This window comes from Phyllobates terribilis, unplaced genomic scaffold (genome assembly GCF_046119375.1).
Source record: "Phyllobates terribilis strain yellow unplaced genomic scaffold, ASM4611937v1 Scaffold_1__5_contigs__length_1240528914, whole genome shotgun sequence".
Lineage (NCBI taxonomy): Eukaryota > Metazoa > Chordata > Amphibia > Anura > Dendrobatidae > Phyllobates > Phyllobates terribilis.
In genome coordinates, this window is record NW_027362761.1 from 1,229,193,282 (window position 1) to 1,229,216,009 (window position 22,728).

The 22,728-nt window shown below is 47.8% G+C and overlaps 1 protein-coding gene across 2 annotated transcripts in view; it reads right to left on the reverse strand.

Annotated features, from left to right (window-relative positions):
- LOC141164539 (uncharacterized) overlaps positions 1 to 22,212 on the reverse strand; it is a 167,656-nt gene extending 145,444 nt beyond the window's left edge. Inside the window, exon 1 of one of the 2 annotated variants that reach the window (XM_073649909.1) lies at positions 22,097 to 22,212. The gene's annotated coding sequence lies outside the window, so the exon portion shown is untranslated. The remainder of the gene's footprint in view (positions 1 to 22,096) is intronic. The other variant, XM_073649919.1, reaches the window with a different exon arrangement.
- Positions 22,213 to 22,728: the final 516 nt, after the last annotated feature.

Here is a 22,728-nt window from a genome sequence, read left to right on the forward strand (position 1 = left end):
CTATAACAGCTTTATACAAGGGCCGACGCTATAACAGCTTTATACAGGGGCCGACGCTATAACAGCTTTATACAGGGGCCGATGCTATAACAGCTTTATACAAGGGCCGACGCTATAACAGCTTTATACAAGGGCCGACGCTATAACAGCTTTATACAAGGGCCGACGCTATAACAGCTTAAACAGGGGCCGACACTATAACAGCTTTATACAGGGGCCGACACTATAACAGCTTTATACAGGGGCCGACACTATAACAGCTTTATACAGGGGATGACACTATAAGAGCTTAAACAGGGGCCGACACTATAACAGCTTTATACAGGGGCCGACACTATAACAGCTTTATACAGGGGCCGACACTATAACAGCTTTATACAGGGGATGACACTATAAGAGCTTAAACAGGGGCCGACACTATAACAGCTTTATACAGGGGCCGACACTATAACAGCTTTATACAAGGGCTGACACTATAACAGCTTTATACAGGGGCCGACACTATAACAGCTTTATACAGGGGCCGACACTATAACAGCTTTATACAGGGGCCGACACTATAACAGCTTTATACAGGGGCCGACACTATAACGGCTTTATACAGGGGCCGACACTATAACGGCTTTATACAGGGGCCGACACTATAACAGCTTAAACAGGGGCCGACACTATAACAGCTTTATACAGGGGATGACACTATAACAGCTTTATACAGGGGCCGACACTATAACAGCTTTATACAGGGGCCGACACTATAACAGCTTCATACAGGGGCCGACACTGTAACGGCTTTATACAGGGGCCGACACTATAACGGCTTTATACAGGGGCCGACACTATAACGGCTTTATACAGGGGCCGACACTATAACGGCTTTATACAGGGGCCGACGCTATAACAGCTTTATACAGGGGCCGACGCTATAACAGCTTTATACAAGGGCCGACGCTATAACAGCTTTATACAAGGGCCGACGCTATAACAGCTTTATACAGGGGCCGACACTATAACAGCTTTATACAGGGGCCGACACTATAACAGCTTTATACAGGGGCCGACACTATAACAGCTTTATACAGGGGCCGACACTATAACAGCTTAAACGGGCCAACACTATAACAGCTTAAACGGGCCGACACTATAACAGCTTTATACAGGGGCCGACACTATAACAGCTTTATACAGGGGCCAACACTATAACAGCTTTATACAGGGGCCGACACTATAACAGCTTTATACAGGGGCCGACACTATAACGGCTTTATACAGGGGCCGACACTATAACAGCTGTATACAGGGGCAGACACTATAACAGCTTTATACAGGAGCCGACACTATAACAGCTTTATACAGGGGCCGACACTATAACAGCTGTATACAGGGGCCGACACTATAACAGCTTTATACAGGGGCCGACACTATAACAGCTTTATACAGGGGCCGACACTATAACAGCTTTATACAGGGGCCGACACTATAACAGCTTTATACAGGGGCCGACACTATAACAGCTTTATACAGGGGCCGACACTATAACAGCTTTATACAGGGGCCGACACTATAACAGCTTTATACAGGGGCCGACACTATAACAGCTTTATACAGGGTCCGACGCTATAACAGCTTTATACAAGGGCCGACGCTATAACAGCTTTATACAAGGGCCGACACTATAACAGCTTTATACAGGGGCCGACACTATAACAGCTTTATACAGGGGCCGACACTATAACAGCTTTATACAGGGACCGACGCTATAACAGCTTTATACAGGGGCCGACACTATAACAGCTTTATACAGGGGCCGACACTATAACAGCTTTATACAGGGGCCGACACTATAACAGCTTTATACAGGGACCGACGCTATAACAGCTTTATACAGGGGCCGACACTATAACAGCTTTATACAGGGACCGACACTATAACAGCTTTATACAGGGACCGACGCTATAACAGCTTTATACAGGGGCCGACACTATAACAGCTTTATACAGGGGCCGACACTATAACAGCTTTATACAGGGGCCGACACTATAACAGCTTTATACAGGGGCCGACACTATAACAGCTTAAACGGGCCGACACTATAACAGCTTTATACAGGGGCCGACACTATAACAGCTTTATACAAGGGCCGACGCTATAACAGCTTTATACAGGGGCCGACGCTATAACAGCTTTATACAGGGGCCGACACTATAACAGCTTTATACAAGGGCCGACGCTATAACAGCTTTATACAAGGGCCGACGCTATAACAGCTTTATACAAGGGCCGACGCTATAACAGCTTAAACAGGGGCCGACACTATAACAGCTTTATACAGAGGCCGACACTATAACAGCTTTATACAGGGGCCGACACTATAACAGCTTTATACAGGGGCCGACACTATAACAGCTTTATACAGGGGATGACACTATAAGAGCTTAAACAGGGGCCGACACTATAACAGCTTTATACAGGGGCCGACACTATAACAGCTTTATACAGGGGCCGACACTATAACAGCTTTATACAAGGGCCGACACTATAACAGCTTTATACAGGGGCCGACACTATAACAGCTGTATACAGGGGTCGACACTATAACAGCTTTATACAGGGGCCGACACTATAACAGTTTTATACAAGGGCTGACACTATAACAGCTGTATACAGGGGCAGACACTATAACAGCTTTATACAGGAGCCGACACTATAACAGCTTTATACAGGGGCCGACACTATAACAGCTGTATACAGGGGCCGACACTATAACAGCTTTATACAGGGGCCGACGCTATAACAGCTTTATACAGGGGCCGACGCTATAACAGCTTTATACAGGGGCCGACGCTATAACAGCTTTATACAAGGGCCGACGCTATAACAGCTTTATACAAGGGCCGACGCTATAACAGCTTTATACAGGGGCCGACGCTATAACAGCTTTATACAGGGGCCGACACTATAACAGCTTTATACAGGGGCCGACACTATAACAGCTGTATACAGGGGCCGACACTATAACAGCTTTATACAGGGGCCGACACTATAACAGCTTTATACAGGGACCGACGCTATAACAGCTTTATACAGGGGCCGACGCTATAACAGCTTTATACAGGGGCCGACGCTATAACAGCTTTATACAGGGGCCGACACTATAACAGCTTTATACAAGGGCCGACGCTATAACAGCTTTATACAGGGGCCGACACTATAACAGCTTTATACAGGGGCCGACACTATAACAGCTTTATACAGGGGCCGACACTATAACAGCTTAAATGGGCCGACACTATAACAGCTTTATACAGGGGCCGACACTATAACAGCTTTATACAGGGGCCGACACTATAACAGCTTAAACAGGGGCCGACACTATAACAGCTTAAACAGGGGCCGACACTATAACAGCTTAAACAGGGGCCGACACTATAACAGCTTTATACAGGGGCCGACACTATAACGGCTTTATACAGGGGCCGACACTATAACAGCTTTATACAAGGGCCGACACTATAACAGCTTTATACAGGGGCCGACGCTATAACAGCTTTATACAGGGGCCGACACTATAACAGCTTTATACAAGGGCCGACACTATAACAGCTTTATACAAGGGCCGACGCTACAACACCTTTATACAAGGGCCGACGCTATAACACCTTAAACAGGGGCCGACACTATAACAGCTTTATACAGGGGCCGACACTATAACAGCTTTATACAGGGGCCGACACTATAAGAGCTTTATACAGGGGATGACACTATAACAGCTTTATACAGGGGCCGACACTATAACAGCTTTATACAGGGGCCGACACTATAACAGCTTTATACAGGGGCCGACACTATAACAGCTTTATACAGGGGCCGACACTATAACAGCTTAAACGGGCCGACACTATAACAGCTTTATACAGGGGCCGACACTATAACAGCTTTATACAGGGGCCGACACTATAACAGCTTTATACAGGGGCCGACACTATAACAGCTTTATACAGGGCTGACACTATAACAGCTTTATACAGGGGCCGACACTATAACAGCTTTATACAGGGGCCGACACTATAACAGCTTTATACAGGGGCCGACACTATAACAGCTTTATACAGGGGCCGACACTATAACAGCTTTATACAGGGGCCGACACTATAACAGCTTAAACGGGCCGACACTATAACAGCTTCATACAGGGGCCGACACTATAACAGCTTTATACAGGGGCCGACACTATAACAGCTTAAACAGGGGCCGACACCATAACAGCTTTATACAGGCGCCGACACTATAACGGCTTTATACAGGGGCCGAAACTATAACAGCTTTATACAAGGGCCGACACTATAACAGCTTTATACAGGGGCCGACGCTATAACAGCTTTATACAGGGGCCGACACTATAACAGCTTTATACAAGGGCCGACACTATAACAGCTTTATACAAGGGCCGACACTATAACAGCTTTATACAAGGGCCGACGCTACAACACCTTTATACAAGGGCCGACGCTATAACACCTTAAACAGGGGCCGACACTATAACAGCTTAAACGGGCCGACACTATAACAGCTTTATACAGGGGCCGACACTATAACAGCTTTATACAGGGGCCGACACTATAACAGCTTTATACAGGGGCCGACACTATAAGAGCTTTATACAGGGGATGACACTATAACAGCTTTATACAGGGGCCGACACTATAACAGCTTTATACAGGGGCCGACACTATAACAGCTTTATACAGGGGCCGACACTATAACAGCTTTATACAGGGGCCGACACTATAACAGCTTTATACATGAGCCGACACTATAACAGCTTTATACAAGGGCCGACACTATAACAGCTTTATACAAGGGCCGACACTATAACAGCTTTATACAAGGGCCGACACTATAACAGCTTTATACAGGGGCCGACACTATAACAGCTTTATACAGGGGCCGACACTATAACAGCTTTATACAGGGGCCGACACTATAACAGCTTTATACAGGGGCCGACACTATAACAGCTTTATACAGGGGCCGACACTATAACAGCTTTATACAGGGGCCGACACTATAACAGCTTTATACAAGGGCCGACACTATAACAGCTTTATACAGGGGCCGACACTATAACGGCTTTATACAGGGGCCGACACTATAACGGCTTTATACAGGGGCCGACACTATAACGGCTTTATACAGGGGCCGACACTATAACGGCTTTATACAGGGGCCGACACTATAATAGCTTTATACAGGGGCCGACACTATAACAGCTTAAACAGGGGCCGACACTATAACAGCTTTATACAGGGGATGACACTATAACAGCTTTATACCGGAGCCGACACTATAACAGCTTTATACAGGGGCCGACACTATAACAGCTTTATACAAGGGCCGACACTATAACATCTTTATACAGGGGCCGACACTATAACAGCTTTATACAGGGGCCGACACTATAAAAGCTTTATACAGGGGCCGACACTATAACGGCTTTATACAGGGGCCGACACTATAACGGCTTTATACAAGGGCCGACACTATAACAGCTTTATACAGGGGCCGACACTATAACAGCTTTATACAGGGGCCGACACTATAACGGCTTTATACAGGGGCCGACACTATAACGGCTTTATACAGGGGCCGACACTATAACGGCTTTATACAGGGGCCGACACTATAACAGCTTAAACAGGGGCCGACACTATAACAGCTTTATACAGGGGCCGACACTATGACAGCTTTATACAGGGGCCGACACTATAACAGCTTTATACAGGGGCTGACACTATAACAGCTTTATACAGGGGCCGACACTATAGCATCTTTATATAAGGGCCGACACTATAGCAGCTGTATATAGGGACCGACACTATAACAGCTTAAACAGGGGCCGACACTATAACAGCTTTATACAGGGGCAGACACTATAACAGCTGTATACAGGGGCCGACACTATAACAGCTGTATACAGGGGCCGACACTATAACAGCTGTATACAGGGGCCGACACTATAACAGCTTTATACAGGGGCCGACACTATAACAGCTTTATACAAGGGCCGACACTATAACAGCTTTATACAAGGGCCGACACTATAACAGCTTTATACAGGGGCCGACACTATAACAGCTTTATACAGGGGCCGACACTATAACAGCTTTATACAGGGGCCGACACTATAACAGCTTTATACAGGGGCCGACACTATAACAGCTTTATACAAGGGCTGACACTATAACAGCTTTATACAGGGGCCGACACTATAACAGCTTTATACAGGGGCCGACACTATAACAGCTTTATACAGGGGCCGACACTATAACAGCTGTATACAGGGGCCGACACTATAACAGCTTTATACAGGGGTGGAGGATTCCTCGATACACATTACATTGTGGTTACATTAGATACAATATTACACCTATAGTTGTACATGTAGTACAGTAATACTAATTACATAACTAGTATTATAATTCGGATGATTCGGGGGTCTAGGACTTTTCGCCTTTTCTCGGGGTCATGAAGGAATTTTTCCCCGTGATGTAAATTGGCTGAATGTGTCCGGGGGTCTTTCCTTCTTCTGGATCAATAGACTTAGGCAGAGGGATTGTAGTAATATCATTATTAGAATCACAAGAGTAATACAAAATATAAAACTAATTAAAAAATCATTTGTAATTGTATTAGTGCAGCAATAATAACAATGGTAATAACTAGTGTTGAGCGAGCACTAAAATGCTCGGATGCTCGAAGCTCGGGCCAAGCTCGCCATGATAATCTGGTGCTCGACCCGAGCAACGAGCCCAATGTTAGTCTATGGGAGACCCGAGCATTTTTTCGGCGGCACCCCCGGCAGTCTGTAGAAAGCCTAAAAAGTGCCCAAAACGATAGTGACAGTGCTCAATAGACATGGGGGCAGAATGGGGATCGCCCCAGGAAGCATTTCTGACCCCCAGGCCACTGCTGTCAACAACGTGGTCAGAGGTATTAAGCCACTTTTACGGGGTCACAATAAAACATACAAAAACGAAACTGAAAGTGCTTTCCTGAGAAATATGTTAAGGAACATCCTTTCCAGCATCTTTGACTCCCAGGTCACTGCCTAAAAGTGTGCCCATCAGAAGTGATCCTTGCTGCATCAGAAGATGCAGACTTGCAACTATCCCCGTGCAAGTCCTTGTCCCAGGGCAGTGTTCAATTGTACCTCCCCATTCCTTGCAATGCAAGCGCAAGTATGCAGCCTGCCACCCACCCACCCCCAGGCTGCAATACCATACTGCTAGCTTGCTTGCACTTGAAATGGGGCCTTTTAGTTTGGAGGAGGCCGAAGCTGGCCACTACCTCATGGCTGCTTTGGCAGCGAGGTATCCATACTCAGTCCCCAGCCGCCCGGCGGCCGGGTGTCCACGCTCGGTCCCAAGCCGCCAGGGGGCGGACGGGTGTCCATACTCGGTCCCCAGCCGCCCCGCGACCGTGTGTCCACACACGGTCCCCAACCGCCTGGGGGCGGCTGGGTGTCCATAAACGGTCCCCAGCCGCGCCTATTTCTCCTGTCACCTTCCCACACACTTTTCTTAGCCTGGCCTTCTTTAGGGCAGCATTGGACGAGCCCACCAGAGAACCAGACTCCTCCGGTGGGCCCTGGCTTCTCCATCAGGGGAGTTGAGAGTGCCAAGGTGAGGAGCATGATGATGATGATGATGATAGAAGTTAGCATCTGCTTTGTTTTCTTGGAATGCAAGCGCATGTATGTAGTAGCGGCTAAGCCTGAGGTGGTCAGCGTTTTGGCGCATATCCTACCTCCTCCGAGGATTGCTGGATGTTTTCCTGCTACTATCCCAGTTCTATGACTCCCGTTAAAACAAAGCTTCAGGTGATGAATGATGGATGAGGTGGTGGCAAAGGAGAAAGAGCAGGAGGAACAGGACCATTCACATCAATATCAGGCCAGTCAACCACACATGTCTTGTAGGATATGTTTCTGTACCAAAAGGAGAGGTTCGGCTACACAGTTATAGGGCATACAGTGAGTGCAATGCCTACCAAAAATTTCGAGGCACTCCAATGCCCCTTGGAAGTGACATGGAGGTCAGAGGGCCTTAACTAAACCATTTTTTCCATTTATAGCAACTGGGTCTCCTGTGTACTGTTGGCCTAAGCAGTGAATGGAAGGCTTTCCAAAAATTATGAGGAACTGCAATGCCCCTTGAAACAGACGTGGCTTACAGCATACTAAAATCCTTCTACCCATTATTGGGGAGTGGGTCTCCCTTAGTGTTCGCCTATGCATTGAAAAGCAAAATCTGACTAAAATTAGGAGGAAATGCAATGCCCGTTGGAAGAGTCGTGGAGGTTAGAGGTAATTAATAACAACATTTCAATGCCCCTTGGAAGAGCTGTGGAGTTCAGAGTGGTTTAACAAGACGGTTTTAATGCCCTTGGCAGAATGGTGGAGGTCGCAGTGGAATGAAAAGACAATATTAATGCCCCTTGGAAAAGTGGTGGAGGTCGCAGTAGCTTAACAAGACGGTTTTAATGCCCTTTGGAAGAGACGTGGAGGTCGCAGTAGCTTAACAAGATGGTTTTAATGCCCCTTGGAAGAATGGTGGAGGTCGCAGTGGAATAAAAAGACGATATTAATGCCCCTTGGAAGAGACGTGGAGGTCACAGTAGCTTAACAAGACGGTTTTAATGCCCCTTGGAAGATACGTGGAGGTCACAGTAGCTTAACAAGACGGTTTTAATGCCCCTTGGAAGAATGGTGGAGGTCGCAGTGGAATAAAAAGACAATATTAATTCCCCTTGGAAAAGTGGTGGAGGTCGCAGTAGCTTAACAAGACGGTTTTAATGCCCCTTGGAAGAGACGTGGAGGTCGCAGTAGCTTAACAAGACGGTTTTAATGCCCCTTGGAAGAGACGTGGAGGTCGCAGTAGCTTAACAAGACGGTTTTAATGCCCCTTGGAAAAGTGGTGGAGGTTGCAGTAGCTTAACAACACGGTTTTAATGCCCCTTGGAAGAGACGTGGAAGTCGCAGTAGCTTAACAAGACGGTTTTAATGCCCCTTTGAAAAGTGGTGGAGGTCGCAGTAGCTTAACAAGACGGTTTTAATGCCCCTAGGAAGAATGGTGGAGGTCGCAGTGGAATAAAAAGACAATATCAATGCCCCTTGGAAAAGTGGTGGCGGTCGCAGTAGCTTAACAAGACAGTTTTAATGCCCCTTGGAAGAATGGTGGAGGTCGCAGTGGAATAAAAAGACAATATCAATGCCCCTTGGAAAAGTGGTGGAGGTCGCAATAGCTTAACAAGACGGTTTTAATGCCCCTTGGAAGAGACGTGGAGGTTGCAGTAGCTTAACAAGACGGTTTTCATGCCCCTTACAAGAGCCATGCAGTACAGCATATTAAAAACATTATTCCCATTATTGGGGAGTGGGTCTCCCATAATCTTAGCTTATGCCTTCCAAGCAAAAGCTGCCAAAAATTAGGACGGAGTAACTTGCAATGCTGGCAACACGGACCACGGTCACCCTGGTGGTATAGTGGTGGTGGAGGCTGAGGATAAGGAGAAGAGCAAAATACAGCCGAAATGAGGAAGCATATACCCATGTGTGGGTGTGAAGCGGTGCATGGGAATACACCTCCCAAAATAACACAGTGGATTTGACTTTTATGTTACTCTGCTGTCATTTGGTGGTGATGAGAAGTCTGGCCCAATCCAGCCCTTGTTCATTTTGATAAGGGTCAGCTTGTCAGCATTGTCAGTTGACAGGCGAGTGCGCTTATCAGTTATAATTCCCCCAGTGGCACTAAAAACACGCTCCGATAACACGTTAGCGGCAGGGCAGGCCAGGACCTCCAAGAGAGTGAAAGTTCTCCTTGTAGAAGGGTCTAAAAGTGTCACCAACCAGTAATGACTGGCACCCAACATTCTGACAACGCGAGGGTCATGGTTAAGGCAGCGTAACATAAAGTCAGCCATGCGTGCCAGAATGGTAATGGGCAAGACTTCCGTGTCCTCACCAAGATGACGACTGACCATGCTCTCCTCCTCCTCCCCCCTGTCCTCAGGCCACCCACGCTGAACCGACTGTATGACAGTTGTACAGGTACTACCGTCTACAGCGCATGATACCAGCTCCTGTTCTTCCTCCTCCTCCTCCTCTCCCTCATTGTCCCCAAATGCACGTTGGGATGAGATGAGGCTGGGCTGTGTGTAATCGCCTATTACGGCTTCTTGATCCATCTCATCATACTCTGGCTGCAATGCCTCCTCTTTAAGTCTCTGCAGAGAGCATTGCAAAAGACAAACAAGTGGGATGCTGACGCCAATGATGGCGTCATCGCCACTCACCATCTTGGTGGACTCCTCAAAGTTTGTCAGGATGGTACATATGTCAGACATCCAGGTCCACTCCTGAGGTCTTATGTGTGGAGTCTGACCTGAATATCGACGGCCTTGCTGCAGCTGGTACACCACAACTGCTCTCTTCTGCTCACAAATCCTTTGCAACATGTGGAGGGTAGAGTTCCAACATGTGGGGACATCACACACCAGTCGGTGTGCCGGAAGCTGCAAAAGCTGCTGCAACACAGCAAGGGCGGCGGAAGCTGTAGCCAACTTCCGAAAATGAGCTGAAAGGCGGAGTACTTTGATAAGCAGATCTGGCAACTTGTGTGATCTCGCCTCGCCTCAGAGCTGACACCAGGTTACGGCCATTGTCACACATGACCATGCCTGGATGTAGGTTCAGCGGTCCCAGCCACAGATCTGTCTGCTCTTTCACAGCTGTCCACAACTCACGAGCAGTGTGAGATTTATCACCTAAGCTTATGAGTTTCAGCACAGCCTGTTGCCGCTTGGCTGAGGCAGTACTGCAGTGCTTCCAGCTTGTAACTGATGTGGTGATATCTGAGATGGAGGCTGAACATGAGGAGGAGGAGGATGATGCGCAGGAGCTGTACACTGTGGGGGCAACTCTGACTGACATAGGGCCCGCAATCCTCGGCGTGGGGAGGATGTGTTCCGTCCCAAGGTCTGACTGGATCCCGGCTTCCACTATGTTTACCCAGTGTGCCGTCAGGGAGATGTACCATCCCTGGCCACAAGCACTTGTCCACATGTCCATTGTCAGGTGGACTCTCCCAGTAACTGCGTTGTTGAGGGCACAGCAGATGTTTTGGGACACGTGCTTGTGTAGTGCGGGGATGGCACACCGGGCAAAATAGTTTCGGCTGGGGACCGAGTACCGAGGGACGGCCACCGCCATAAGGTTGCAGAAGGATTCCGTCTCCACCAGCCTAAAAGGCAGCATTTCCAACGCAAGCAGTCGTGAAATGTGCGAATTTAGGACTGTGGCCTGTGGGGCGTTGGCTGCGAATTTGCGCTTTCGTTCAAAGCTCTGGGATATGGACAATTGAACGCTGCGGTGGGACATGGACATTGATGCTGTTTCTTGAGAAACTGCCATAACAAGTGAAGACTGAGAGGAGGGGGCATCTTTGCATGCAGTATGGACAGGGGATTGCCTTGCACACACAACAGGGGGTTCTATTGCACGCACAACAGTGGAAGAAGCAGTGGTGACACCCGTGACACTAGTCGTGGACCCTGGGGTTCGCCCCACAAAGTCGGGTGCTTTGCTGACATGTGCCTGATCATGCTGGTGGTGGTCAGGCTGGTAGTTTTGTCACCCCTGCTGATGCTGGCATGGCAGGTGGTACAAATGGCCTTTTTGGGGTTATCAGCAGAGTCTTTAAAAAAATTCCAGACTCTGGAAGACCTACCGGTTGTACTGGCAACATCCCTCGTGTTGGTGTTATGGGGAACTGTTGCCACCACACTGCTTCTTCCTGCCTGTTGGGGTACTCTGCCTACCTCCCCCTGTGTGCTGCTGGCCTCGTTCTGCGTGTCCTCCTGCCACGTTGGGTCAGTTACTAGATCATCCACCACCTCCTCCTCTTCCACTTGCGCACCACGATCCTCCTCCTCAATTCGTGGCAATTGTGTCTCGTCATCGTCCACCTCTTGTGACAAATTACCAGCGTCGACTTCCTGTGGCTGTCGCTGTTCAAATATTTGGGCATCGCTACATGGGATCCCCTCTTCCACCACTTCAAGCGGAGCAGGCGAGGGGCACAAATATGTAAATGGACCAGTGAACAGCTCTTCAGAGTGTCCAAGTGTGGGATCAGTTGCTGTCTGACGACACTCGGTATGGTGGGAGGAAGGAGCATCAGGGTGAGGAGGAGTATGCAGTCGAGACTCACGGCTACTAAAACTTAACCGTGTGGAAGACAGACCGGAGGTGGTGGTGCCCAGGTAACTGGAAGTATTATCTACTAACCAATTAATAACCTGTTCACACTGATCAGTTCGCAATACTGGTGTTGTTGTGTGCTTCCCTAGTAATTTGGTCAAGAAGTGGGAGCGAAAAGATGTGGCTGTTGGTTGTGGCACATTTTCACCTTGGCCAAGGCCCCGTCCTCTACACGCACCATCACCAGAACGTCCAGTTCCACGTCCCTTGCCACGCGCCTTGCCCATTGTAAATGAAGTAAAATAACTTACACTCGCACTATCAATGGAAAAAGGGTAATAAAAAGGAGACTAGAACCGTGGAAGAGGAAAACCACAGTTCTATTTCTCTACCCTACACCAGACTCTTTTAAACAGATATATTGGTGTCTGAACAGTCAGGGAGACACTATTACAGGTTTTTTTTTGGAAAAAATGTCAAAAGCAGGATAATACAGAGATTTGACCAGTGGAACTGAAAAACCACAGTTCTATTTCTCTGGCCTACACCAGACTCTTTTAAACGGATATATTGGTGTCTGAATAATCAGGGAGACACTATTACAGGTTTTTTTTTTATGGCAAAAAATGCCAAAAGCAGGATAATACAGAGATTTGACCCGTAGAACTGCAAACCCACAGTTCTATTTCTCTGGCCTACACCAGACTCTTTTAAACAGATATATTGGTGTCTGAACAGTCAGGGAGACACTATTACAGTTTTTTTTGGGGGGAAAAAATGCCAAAAGCAGGATAATACAGAGATTTAACCCGTGGAACTGCAAAACCACAGTTTTATTTCTCTGGCCTACACCAGACTCTTTTAAACAGATATATTGGTGTCTGAACAGTCAGGGAGACACTATTACAGTTTTTTTGGGGGGAAAAAATGCCAAAAGCAGGATAATACAGAGATTTGACCCGTGGAACTGCAAAACCACAGTTTTATTTCTCTGGCCTACACCAGACTCTTTTAAACAGATATATTGGTGTCTGAACAATCAGGGAGACACTATTACAGGTTTTTTTTACGGCAAAAAATGCCAAAAGCAGGATAATACAGACATTTGACCCGTGGAACTGCAAAACCACAGTTCTATTTCTCTGGCCTACACCAGACTCTTTTAAACAGATATATTGGTGTCTGAACAATCAGGGAGACACTATTACAGGTTTTTTTTTTATGGCAAAAAATGCCAAAAGCAGGATAATACAGAGATTAGACCCGTAGAATTGCAAAACCACAGTTCTATTTCTCTGGCCTACACCAGACTCTTTTAAACAGATATATTGGTGTCTGAACAGTCAGGGAGACACTATTACAGTTTTTTTGGGGGGGAAAAAATGCCAAAAGCAGGATAATACAGAGATTTAACCCATGGAACTGCAAAACCACAGTTTTATTTTTCTGGCCTACACCAGACTCTTTTAAACAGATATATTGGTGTCTGAACAGTCAGGGAGACACTATTACAGGTTTTTTTTACGGCAAAAAATGCCAAAAGCAGGATAAGACAGAGATTTGATCCGTGGAACTACAAAACCACAGTTCTATTTCTCTGGCCTACACCAGACTCTTTTAAACAGATATATTGGTGTCTGACCAGCCACAGACACACTCATTTTTTTTTGTGGGGGGGGGGGGGATACCAAAAGGTTAATAAGACGCGTATTTGGACAGTCTGACTGAGGAAAAAAAAATAATACAGGATTTAGATGAAAAAAAAAGGATTTTTCCTTGCCCCTGAGACCGGGGGATAAGTCTAGCAATTTGACCAGCAGGAGCACACAGGACTGTAATGCAGCATTTGCTGGTATAACCACTGTGTCTCCTATACAGCCTGCCTGCCTGGTATCTGGGATGGATATTAGTCCTGAGAAGGACTGTTTGTTTGATCTGGCAGCCTTTACAGACCCTACACTAACTATTTCGCACTATAAATCTCTCCCTAGCTCAGCAGCGCTGTCCTCACACTGTCTGATCCGGAGAGACTGTGTCCAAGATGGCGGCGCCCGGTTTTAAATACTCGAGGTGACGCTGTGCGGCCAGCCAATCACTGTAATGCCCACAAACAACATGGCTGCGGCATTACAGTGACTGGCTGGCAATCCCTGCATGTTCATTGGCTCTGTAAAGAGCGCCAAACGTGCAGGGCGGAGACCCGAGCTCCCACCCGAGTAACCCGGAAATGCTCGGTGCTCGCCGTACATCCCGAGTAGTGAGATGCTCGGGCGAGTACCGAGCAGTGTCGAGGATGCTTGCTCAACACTAGTAATAATGAATTTGTGAGGCCGAGTCCCAGTAATTAGTGTAGTGTTAGTGTAGTAAGGACAATTGGAGGAGAAAGGTTGAACTGGATGGACCGAGGTCTTTATTCAACCTACATTACTGTGTTACTAATACAGCGTATACATTTATATAAAATAAAACAGATAAAACAAAAGAAGCTTACTACGCCGATCAAAGAGATGATTCAGCTAGCGGATGGAAGCAGTCCAATTGCAAACGTCTGGTTAACAGTATCCAGCCTATACTGACATGTATCTTCCTTAGCACTTAACACAGATTATAATTTGCCTTGATCTTTTATCAGCCCCTGAGTCTCACCCACACCACCCCACTGTAATGACCTCAGCCCTTCATGATTTTATTCCCAATGTATGTGATAACTCCTCTCTGGATGATCGCAGAAGTTCAAGGTCATCACTATATTTTTTATCTGGATGTTACCTTTACCCAGAGAACAAACATGACATGGCTGCTGCCAGCAATTTGCCATTATTGATTTGTGGCTTATAGGCAGGGGTTACAGTTAGGGAAAAAATATGCATCTGCTTCCCCTATTAGCCCTGAAGCCGAAAAAGTATGTCTCATCACAATCGGATTTATACAAACTTTGACATTGAATATTTTCTTTCAGAGACATCAAGTCTGCCAAAGATGAGTTTCTGAAAGGAATGTGCATCCTGGATGAACAATACCTATCTCTAACAGGTGTTCAGTATTTGCTTCAATCCTTTCAAAACTTAAGAGGCTTTTCTTGTCTATTCTATACATCTCAGTCTTTCACAAAAACACAGACTCGTTGGCACTTGGGCTGCAAAACAACTTGAATGGTTAATTATTCATATTTTAATTGGCTTTCTCACCCCCTGGCTATAGGTAATCTACCACTTCCCTATGTCCATTGCACAGGCTATTCCAAGAAAGGTCAGACTGCAAGCTCTTGTCCTACTGCAATAGAGGAGGAGGGAGGGAGGAGGGTGAATGCTCCCCTCACTGGTGGTTGTAGAGATTTTAGCATTTTCTATGACAACGGTAATATCTTTCACCTGTGACCCCCAGTGGCTGAGATAACCTGGAAGTTGGAAATCTCATAATTTTCTGAAGCCACATCCCATGACCAGCCCTGTTATGATTCACTAGAGGGGAGGTAACTTGATAAAAGGTCAATGCCAAATTTTGGACCTTGCCAGAAACTAGTTAGACATAGTTCGCTGTGGAGGTCCTGTCCATTTCCCACTCGGATTGCTTCCATCCGCTTAGCTCTGAGCCATTTCTGTGACCAAGTTTAGCAAGTTCTTTCGTTAATCCTTTTATTTTATGTAACTGTGTACATTGTATTGTTTTGTCCCCTTTGTATAATCTTTTGTCTATTTTTTATAAACACTGCTTATCTTTCTGGACTACATATAAAGTTTAATAGTTCTGTTCCTTTTGCTCTGTAAACTGCACCCCGAAATCATATACGCTGCCTGCGACGGGTGTCCAATCGGCCTGTAAATCGATTGGTGGTGGCAGCTAACAATCTTTCTTGGATTATTGTGGGCTTGGCAGTACCGAGGTGTATATATATATATATATATATATATATATATATATATATATATATATATATATATATATATATATATTCTATTTGTTGGAATCAGTGGTATATATACACAGTACACTCACTGTGAGCTCCCCAATAACGGCCTAGTAGTGGAAACAGCCACGGCCGCCTCCCTTAATCGTCCGTCAATTGTGTAATTGTCCAGACGATAGGGGGCAGCAGAGAGCTGTTCGTGACAAAAAAGTAACAGCGGTTAATTGATCTGCGCAACCTGTTTAGTCTATTGAGCCTTCAGTATTCTATCATCTTAGGGTGATCAATTATAAATGCAAACTACGCTCTGATGACATAATCCTAATTAAAGTTGCATCACCTACTTTTATTATAGCGCAGCTGTCAGACGGATTGTGCTCAGTAACCGCATACACTGTCAGGTGGGTGACACTGCACTGATTAATATGATACCTGGTGATGAAATCCGTCCTGTGGTTCTTGTGGAATCTTTACTTTCAGTTTGGAGATAATGATATGCTCGTGCTCCGGGGCGGCCTGTAGGGGGCGCTCTATCTGGTGCTCTGGGGCGGCCTGTGGGGTTCGCTCCAGCTGGTGCTCCAGGGTGGCCTGTAGGGGGCGCTCTATCTAATGCTCCGGGGTGGCCTGTGGGGGGCGCTCCATCTGGTGCTCCGGGGCGGCCTGTGGGGGGCGCTCCATCTGGTGCTCCAGGGCAGCTTGTGGGGGGCACTCCATCTGGTGCTCTGGGGCAGCACTCCATCTAGTGCTCCAGGGCGGCCTGTAGGGGTCGCTCCATCTGGTGCTCCGAGGAGGCCTTTGGGGGGCGCTCCATCTGGTGCTCCGAGGCAGCCTGTGGGGGGCGCTCCATCTGGTGCTCCGGGGTGGCCTGTGGGGGGGTGCTCTATCTGGTGCTCCGGGGCGGCCTGTGGAGGGCGCTCTATCTGGTGCTCCAGGGCAGCCTGTGGAGGGCGCTCCATCTGGTGCTCCAGGGCGGCCTGTAGGGGTCACTCCATCTGGTGCTCCGGGGTGGCCTATGGGGGGCGCTGCATCTGGTGCTCCGAGGCGGCCTGTGGACGGCGCTCTATCTGGTGCTCCAGGGCGGCCTGTAGGGGTCACTCCATCTGGTGCTCCGGGGCGGCCTGTGGAGGGCGCTCTATCTGGTGCTCTGAGGTGGCCTGTGGAGGGCGCTCTATCTGGTGCTCAGGGGCGGCCTGTGGAGGGCGCTCCATCTGGTGCTCCGGGGCGGCCTGTGGAGGGCGCTCTATCTGGTGCTCAGGGGCGGCCTGTGGAGGGCGCTCCATCTGGTGCTCCGGGGTGGTCTGTGGAGGGCGCTCCATCTGGTGCTCCGGGGTGGTCTGTGGAGGGCGCTCCATCTGGTGCTCCGGGGTGGTCTGTGGAGGGCGCTCCATCTGGTGCTCCGGGGTGGTCTGTGGAGGGCGCTCCATCTTGTGCTCCGGGGTGGTCTGTGGAGGGCGCTCCATCTGGTGCTCCGGGGCGGCCTGTGGAGGGCGCTCCATATGGTGCTCCGGGGTGGTCTGTGGAGGGCGCTCCATCTGGTGCTCCGGGGTGGTCTGTGGAGGGCGCTCCATCTTGAACTCCGGGGTGGTCTGTGGAGGGCGCTCCATCTGGTGCTCCGGGGCGGCCTGTGGGGGGCGCTCCATCTGGTGCTCCAGGGCGGCCTGTAGGGGTCACTCCATCTGGTGCTCAGGGGCGGCCTGTAGGGGTCACTCCATCTGGTGCTCCGGGGTGGCCTGTGGGGGGCGCTGCATCTGGTGCTCTGCTTACATATTCAGCTATATGCTCTTATGGCAGCTCACTGCTCCTTCACTGACCAGCCTCCTATTACCTCGCCCAGCATTACTGGATGCATCATGTAAAATAGGAGGCCGGTCAGTGACATCATAGAAACAAGAGACAACAAAAAATTCTCACTGTCAGATTTGATTTCAATCATTACAAAACGGCTGATTTCATAACTGAACCTGACAACATCTGTAAGTATATAGAACAGTGTAAATAACTGGGTCTGTCATAGGGCACGTTTGCCTGGTTTGACAAAATTTGACCGGTCCCGGAGAGAAAGACACAATATTCCCAGGAGCTGGTCTATATACAGAGCCCGCCTGCCGGCCCTATGACTGACTCAGTTATTTACACTGTTCTATATACTTACAGATGTTGTCAGCCCCCACTGGGCTGTGACATCACTGTGAGCCACCACTGGGCTGTGACATCACTGTGAGCCACCACAAGGCTGTGACATCACTGTGAGCCCCTACTGGGCTGTGACATCACTGTGAGCCCCTACTGGGCTGTGACATCACTGTGAGCCCCTACTGGGCTGTGACATCACTGTGAGCCACCACAAGGCTCTGACATCACTGTGAGCCCTTACTGGGCTGTGACATTACTGTGAGCCCTTACAGGGCTGTGACATCACTGTGAGCCTCCACTGGGCTGTGACATCACTGTGAGCCTCCACTGGGCTGTGACATCACTGTGAGCCTCCAATGGGCTGTGACATCACTGTGAGCCTCCACTGGGCTGTGACATCACTGTGAGCCTCCACTGGGCTGTGACATCACTGTGAGCCTCCACTGGGCTGTGACATCACTGTGAGCCTCCACTGGGCTGTGACATCACTGTGAGCCTCCACTGGGCTGTGACATCACTGTGAGCCTCCACTGGGCTGTGATATCACTGTGAGCCCCCACTGGGCTGTGACATCACTGTGAGCCCCCACTGGGCTGTGACATCACTGTGAGCCCCCACTGAGCTGTGACATCACTGTGAGCCTCCATAATGAGGGCAGTGAGCTTTGGTGACAGAACATGATGGCGGCTGTACTGTTCGTACATTCTATCACTGGACACTTACTGCGCATGCGCTTTACTCACAATCGTGTAAAAAGACATTGAGGCTGCGTGCCCACTATGCGTTTTTCAAGCGTTTTTGATGAGGATTTTCCGTAGCGTAAACGCTTTGCAAACACTTGGTAATCCGTGCCCCATGATCTCCGATGAAAATCTGCATGTTCTGTGCCCATGCTGCGGAATTTTCCACAGCGGTTTTTCCTTGCAGAAAAATCTGCAGCATGTCCATTACTTGTGCGTTTCTGAATGCGGATTTGGGCTATGTGCACACGATGCAGAAATGCTGCATATTTTTTTCCGCTTCTCCCTGGCAGGAAAAACGCATGTGGTTTTTACATGTGTTTTTCCCGCCAGGTAGAAGCGTTTGTCAAGCGTTCTTCACATGCATTTCTGCATGCGGGTTATCAAGCGCTTTTCTAAACGATTTTAGCATCACTTGGAAAAGTGCTGGACAACTTGGTCACACTATATAAATCCATGTAACCGGCATATACCGTACAGACCAAAAGTTTGGACACACCTTCTCATTTAAAGATTTTTCTGGATTTTCATGGCTTTGAAAATTGTACATTCACACTGAAGACATCAAAACTATGAATTACCACATGTGGAATTATATACTTACCAAAAAAGTGTGAAAGAACTGAAAATATGTCTTATATTCTAGGTTCTTCAAAGTAGCCACCTTTTGCTTTGATGACTGCTTTGCACACTCTTGGCATTCTCTTGATGAGCTTCAAGAGGTAGTCACCGGAAATGGTCTTCCAACAATCTTGAAGGAGTTCCCAGAGATGCTTAGCACTTGTTGGCCCTTTTGCCTTCACTCTGCGGTCCAGCTCACCCCAAACCATCTCGATTGGGTTCAGGTCTGGTGACTGTGGAGGCCAGGTCATCTGGCGCAGCACCCCATCACTCTCCTTCTTGGTCAAATAGCCCTTACACAGCCTGGAGGTGTTTGGGGTCATTGTCCTGTTGAAAAATAAATGATGGTCCAACTAAACGCAAACCGGATGGAATAGCATGCCGCTGCAAGATGCTGTGGTAGCCATGCTGGTTCAGTATGCCTTCAATTTTGAATAAATCCCCAACAGTGTCACCAGCAAAACACCCCCACACCATCACACCTCCTCCATGCTTCACGGTGGGAACCAGGCATGTAGAGTCCATCCGTTCACCTTTTCTGCGTCTCACAAAGACACTGTGGTTGGAACCAAAGATCTCAAATTTGGACTCATCAGACCAAAGCACAGATTTCCACTGGTCTAATGTCCATTTCTTGTGTTCTTTAGCCCAAACAAGTCTCTTCTGCTTGTTGCCTGTCCTTAGCAGTGGTTTCCTAGCAGCTATTTTACCATGAAGGCCTGCTGCACAAAGTCTCCTCTTAACAGTTGTTGTAGAGATGTGTCTGCTGCTAGAACTCTGTGTGGCATTGACCTGGTCTCTAATCTGAGCTGCTGTTAACCTGCGATTTCTGAGACTGGTGACTCGGATAAACTTATCCTCAGAAGCAGAGGTGACTCTTGGTCTTCCTTTCCTGGGGCCGTCCTCATGTGAGCCAGTTTCTTTGTAGCGCTTGATGGTTTTTGCAACTGCACTTGGGGACACTTTCAAAGTTTTCCCAATTTTTCGCACTGACTGACCTTCATTTCTTAAAGTAATGATGGCCACTCGTTTTTCTTTACTTAGAATTTGAATTATGGCAAGAAAAAAGCAGCTAACAGTCTATTCAGTAGGACTATCAGCTGTGTATCCACCTGACTTCTGCACAACACAACTGATGGTCCCAACCCCATTTATAAGGCAAGAAATCCCACTTATTAAACTTGACAGGGCACACCTGTGAAGTGAAGACCATTTCTGGTGACTACCTCTTCAAGAGAATGCCAAGAGTGTGCAAAGCAGTCATCAAAGCAAAAGGCGGCTACTTTGAAGAACCTAGAATATAAGACATATTCTCAGTTGTTTCACACTTTTTTGTTAAGTATATAATTCCACATGTGGTAATTCAAAGTTTTGATGCCTTCAGTGTGAATGTACAATTTTCATAGTCATAAAAATACAGAAAAATCTTTAAATTAGGTGTGTCCAAACTTTTGGTCTGTACTGTATGACCAAGTAATAGTTAAAAAATAAGAATGGTGAAAAATAAAGATTATACTCACCTTCCGATGTTCTCCCGGTATTTTCTCCGCTGCGTCCGGTGTCTTGGGCGGCTTGCGGTGGTGTCAAGGACCTGCGGTGACGTCATTTAGTCATGTGACAGGTCACATGACTTAATGACGTCATGGCAGGTCCTTGACAACACCGCGACCCATACAGAAGACTAGACGGAGGGGAGAAAACACCGGGAGGACATCGGATGGTGAGTATAATCTATATTTTATTCTTTTTTTACAGTTTCTATGGTATGCAGGTCTGAATGAGAGTCTCCTCTTCTCCAGGCCTCGGTACCATCCGCACATTGAACCGTGTGATATCCGCGTGTGCACATGTAGTGATGCGGATGTCACGCGGTCCAATGCAAGTCAATGGCGGCGATTACGCTGCGTGTCCACAAAATTAATGGAAATTCCGCAGTAAAAACGCTTGAAAAACGCAGTCAAATCCGCATGTAGAAACGCTGCAAAAATGCATCAAAAACGCATGTAAAACCCGCAAGCGTTTCTGACTGCCAAGGCCATGCAGAAACGCTGCAGAAACTTTCTGCTTCACTTCTGCATTGTGCGCACACAGCGCCGCGGTAACGAGCTGCTCACACATTAACGGCTGTGACTACAGGACCTACAATGACGTCAGAGTCAGATGGACAAGTGAATGATTCTGTGACAAGATCATGTGATCAGAACTCTTCAGCTGTGATGCCAACAGGACATTACATGACGTCATGGTCAGGTGATCAGTCACATGGGACATAACGCGCCCAATCCCCGCCCTCTGCTGCAGACACCGCACACTGTCAGAGTGAACCATGTACACACAGCGCAACAGCGCCATCTGCTGCCTGTCCTACAGAGTGAGGGGAGACGGGGCCTGTGCGGTACCGCACTGGGTGCACTGTCAGCACATCTGCTCTCTTACCTTCACATCTCCCAGTCCAGAGACTGCGCACTATTCCGATAGTCCCCCGCTCCTGTCCACAATGGACTCGTCCCTGCAAGGTGTGACGTCATACAAAGAGGCGGAGCTTTCATGTTAAACATTTCGCGGTGAACCATGGGAAGAGGGTGGAGCCTAACGGAGAGCAGTGATGATATTACATGGACTGTATGTAGGAGAGCAGTGATGGTATTACATGGATTGTGTGTAGGAGAGCAGTGATGGTATTACATGGACTGTATGTAGCAGAGCAGTGATGGTATTACATGGACTGTATGTAGGAGAGCAGTGATGGTATTACATGGATTGTGTGTAGGAGAGCAGTGATGGTATTACATGGACTGTATGTAGGAGGGCAGTGATGGTATTACATGGACTGTATGTAGGAGAGTAGTGATGTTATTACATGGACTGTGTATGTAGCAGAGCAGTGATGGTATTACATGGACTGTATGTAGGAGGGCAGTGATGGTATTACATGGACTGTATGTAGCAGAGCAGTGATGGTATTACATGGACTGTATGTAGGAGAGCAGTGATGGTATTACATGGACTGTATGTAGGAGAGCAGTGATGGTATTACATGGACTGTATGTAGGAGAGCAGTGACGGTA